The 4,471-nt window shown below is 39.1% G+C and overlaps 1 non-coding gene across 1 annotated transcript; it reads right to left on the bottom strand.

Moving 5' to 3' along the window:
* Positions 1–905: 905 nt before the first annotated feature.
* On the bottom strand, positions 906–1,011 carry LOC126007390 (U6 spliceosomal RNA). The gene has a single exon (XR_007494966.1). It is a non-coding gene; the product is annotated as a U6 spliceosomal RNA (small nuclear RNA).
* Between the last annotated feature and the right edge of the window lie 3,460 nt (positions 1,012–4,471).

A 4,471-nucleotide genomic window follows, 5' to 3' on the forward strand; every position in this document is an offset into this window, starting at 1 on the left:
TCTTGGTGGTTGCCTTCCTCAAGGGTGTTGGTCGCTCTGACTTAGCAACTTCATGGACAGATATTTCCTGAGCCTATATCTCTGGGGTTTAGGGTATCCCACACCAGGGAATCAAGTCTCCATTCTGAAGTGTCCTGAGGTTGTTCACAAAGTTGCCTTGAAAATGAGCAAGAGTTCCTGGATCAATTATTTCAGGAATTTTTTTTTATAAGCAATCAGTTTCCCTAAAGGCATCTCATTATAATCATCATTACATCACTACATCATTTTACCTCAGATGTTTGTTTATAGCAAATGAGCTGCACATATTGTCCTCTTGTTTTTATGGGACTGTTGCTTTCTAAATATTGTTTGATTCTTCTTCGAGGATTCTGCTACATTTTTTGATCCCAAGTCCTCAAATGTGCAAAGCTTGCTCTGTACTGCTGAACCATGTTCCCAGCCCTAAAGATTTTTGGGGATCATCATTGCTCATTTGAACTCACTAGCACTAATGTAATAGACACCACTGACACCACACAGTCCCCGAGTAAACTTGTGCTCAAAAGTGGAGGACATGGGCTGGAGAGATAGCTAGAGGTAGGGCTTTTGCCTTGCATGCAGAAGGATGGTGGTTCAAATCCTGGCATCCCATATGGTCCCCTGAGCCTGCCAGGAGTAATTTTTGAGCATAGAGCCAGGAATAACCTCTGAGCACTGCCAGGTGTGACCCAAAAACCAAAAAAAAAAAAAAGTGGAGGACATGCCTACCACTTGTAAGGCCCAGAGGTTGATCCCTAACATACTGCATACCTATTCATTCACTGAATGAATAGGCTTATATGAAACAACTGTAATATTATTTTGTACTTTATTTTTTTAAATTAATATCTTTATTTAAACACCTTGATTACAAACATGATTGTAAAAATATGGAACGCTTCATGAATTTGCGTGTCATCCTTTCATGGGGGCCATGTTAATCTTCTCTGTATTGTTCCAATTTTAGTATATGTGCTGTGGAAGCGGCACTAATTTGTACTTTATTTGTAAAGATCAATTTCTTCTGACACTTATTCTTTAAGAGACATGATCTGGAGATTCCAATAAGGACTCTTGACAGTAGCATTTAACTTCATTTTAGTGTTTACTATTTTCCACCAACATGGGAAGTCATTGGGAAGTCATGTTTGGATTGAGTATCTGGGTACCTGGCTCAAATTCTAGCAGCAGCTGAAGACTGGGACCTACTTAAACCTAGCCCTGGTGGACTTTGAAATTAGTGTTTGTAACTTGAGAGGATGCACCCTGAGGGCCCTGTATATTTTGAGGAGCCAGATAGAGGTCAAGAGAACCGAGCAAGATTTGATCAAAGCTGTGAGAAAATTAATCTCCTGCATGGCAAATGAATTAGTCAATTTGTTTTAGTCAAGAAAGGTTCAGTGAATGAATCAAACATTACAGCTTAGGGCCTGAGCTATATAATAGAGCAGATAGGACATTTCCCTTTTGTGGCTGAAATGGATTTGAGCCCCGCATCCCATCTGGTCCCCTGAGATTGCCAGGAATGCACTAATTTCTAATGTAGAGCTAGAAGGAACTTCTAAGAGCTTCCAGGTGTGGCCCCAAAACAAAACAAAACTTATGTCTTAGAGCAAGTGAGAACTTTTTGGAGTGACCATTCAGGAATTCTTTGCTTGTGTTTGTTACTCATGGACTGGAATCATCTGGACTGGTCTCCTACCCCTATCTGTTCTCCACTCATGGAAGTGGTCCTTCTCTTCCCAATAGGGTCAGAGAAACTCCTTGCCATTTTGATTCCATAGCTAGCCTATCTGTCTGCTAGTATCTTTTGCCAGTTAGTGGATAGCTTGTGGTGGAAGTTTTCTGAATCTGTTTTTATTCTCTTCAATCTTATGTGGATTAATTGCTGTGTCACTGTTGCTTCCAGGTCTGCATTCCCCAGGCCCTTGGAATTGGGGCATGAGTCTTCTACTTCAAGGATTGTTTTGTGAATTATTTTCAAATTGTTTGGAGTTTTGATCAGGGCATTGATTTTCTGTGATGTCTGACTGAGGCATCTCATGAGATCCAGAGAAATACCCCAAGAGGCCATATTATTTTCACTACTGCCACATTATGTTCTACTTCTACAGAAGTTTGATCTCCTGCACTATATAAGGTACCTGAGTACTGCCAGGAGTGATCCCTGAGTGCAGAGCCCGATGCACTCCCAGGTGCATATTTATAGCCTCTAAGCTATAAATAAAACAAAACTATAAAATAAAATTATTCCAAGACAATCAAGTGAGCAAAGATATGACATATTTGACTTGGATATATTTGGAAGAAGAGGGGACTAAAGAAACCTCATGTCAAAAAAAAAATAGAACCAATAAGCTTTTAAAGGAAGAGCATAATTGGTATTGGGCAGAGGCAGGAAGTAGGTCCATTTGAAGAATAAAATGACATTGATAGTGTTAAAATTGAGAAGCAAATGAGTAAAACCAAGAGCAGCAGGAAGAAGATAGGTCAGGGCATGGGAAAAATAGATTTGTCTGAGTTGAAGTATTAGTTATTTCCCTTTTAAATTCAAACTAGGCAATACCAAAGATTATGGAGTCAGAATGGTTTCAAAGATTATCTTCTTTAATAGTGCCATAAGGAAGGCCTGAACCCTTTTCTCATCTGAGAGCTATGCTCTGTCACATTTAGGAATACATATTTTCAGTAAGCCCACTTTCCTCAGTTCTCCCTTTTCAAGTACAGTTTGCACAAGATTAGAGATGTATAATTAAAGTAGAAAAAAATATGCTGTTAAGTATTGTGAGGTATACAATCCTATTGTGCCCAAATAACTTATTCATATATTTATATCTGAATATATACACACATATATATTCAATAAGAAAAAAGAGGGAAGTTGGGGGAGATATGGTGCTGCTTTGTAGGTCCTGTGTGTGAGGATATCTCTAAGTTTCTATGTCAGATGGAACCTGAGTCTTCGTTGTTGGGCTATTCAGAGAATTAATTGTCAATTAATAAGGAAAGTCTTTCTACCACTGTCATCCTCTCCTTTGGGCAACCATGTCATATCTTTTGCTCACTTAATGACCTTGGAGTTACTGTAATTCATTTTATTTTATTTTTTTTATGGTTTGGGGTCACACCTTTGATACTCAGGGCTTACACCTGCCTCTGTACTCAGATATCTTATATAACTGCTTTCCCCCATATACAAATGGAAGAGAAGCAAGATGGCAAGAAAGGAGTGTTTCACTCAGCACAATAGATTCCATGCACCTCTGTGTATAGGAAAATTTCATGACTTCATCTCTCTTGACGCTGCATAATATTCCATTGGTATATGTACCACAGTTTCTTAAACTATTCATCTATTGAAGGGCATCTTGGTTGTTTCCAGAGTCTGGCTATGGAAAATAGCACTGCAATGAATACAGGTGTGTGGAAGGGATTTTTGCACTGTATCTTTGTGTTTCCCATCTAGGGTATATATCCCTAGGAGTGGTATAGCTGGATCATATGGGAGCTCAATTTTCAGTTTTTTTTTTTTTTTTTAGGAATCTCCATATTGTTTTCCATAAGGGCTGGATTAGATGGCATTCCTATCACAGTGAGTGAGAGTTCCTTTCTCTCCATATCCCTGCCAGCACTGATAGTTCTTGTTCTTTGTGATGTGTGCCAGTCTCTGTGGTGAGATGGTACCTTATAGTTGTTTTGATTTGCATCTCCCTGATTAGTGATGTGGAGCATTTTTATGTGTGTTTTGGCCATTTTTTTTCTTTGAGGAAGTGTCTATTCATTTCTTCTCCCCATTTTTGATGAGGTTAGGTTTCTCTTGTTAAGTTCTGTCAGTACCTTGTATATTTTTGATATTAGCCCCTTATTGATGGGTATTGGGTGAGCAGTTTCTCCCATTCTGTGAGTAGCTTTTGTATCCTGGGCACCATTTTCTTTGAGGGCCAGAAGGACCAGCTCACAATATGAAGCTAACCACAAAGAGTGGTGAGTGCAGTTAGAGAAATAACTACATTAACAATTAGCATGACAATGTTAATAGGTAAGAGAAGTGTAAAATGCCTATCTCAAATACAGGCAGGGGTGGGGGAGGAGGGCGGGTGGGCATTGGTGGTTGGAATGTTGCATTGATTAAGGGGGCTGTTCTGTTTATGACTGAAACCAAGGGTATATACACTTGTCTTGCATGAAGAAGGCTCCAGTTTTATTCCCTATAGTACATATGATTAGGACCCCTGATGACAGAGCCAGTGATAAGCCTGTGCATTGCTTATCAAATCTTAACAATAATAACAACAAAAGCAACACAAATTTTTATCAGAAAATAAAACAAAACAAAGAAACAACAACAATACCCAAAGTACTGCCCAATATTATGAATTCCCACTTAACTACATCAATATTGTCACAACTGTCCACTACATGGACTTCATGGAATGCCATACAGCCCTCC

This window comes from Suncus etruscus, chromosome 4 (assembly GCF_024139225.1).
Source record: "Suncus etruscus isolate mSunEtr1 chromosome 4, mSunEtr1.pri.cur, whole genome shotgun sequence".
NCBI lineage: Eukaryota > Metazoa > Chordata > Mammalia > Eulipotyphla > Soricidae > Suncus > Suncus etruscus.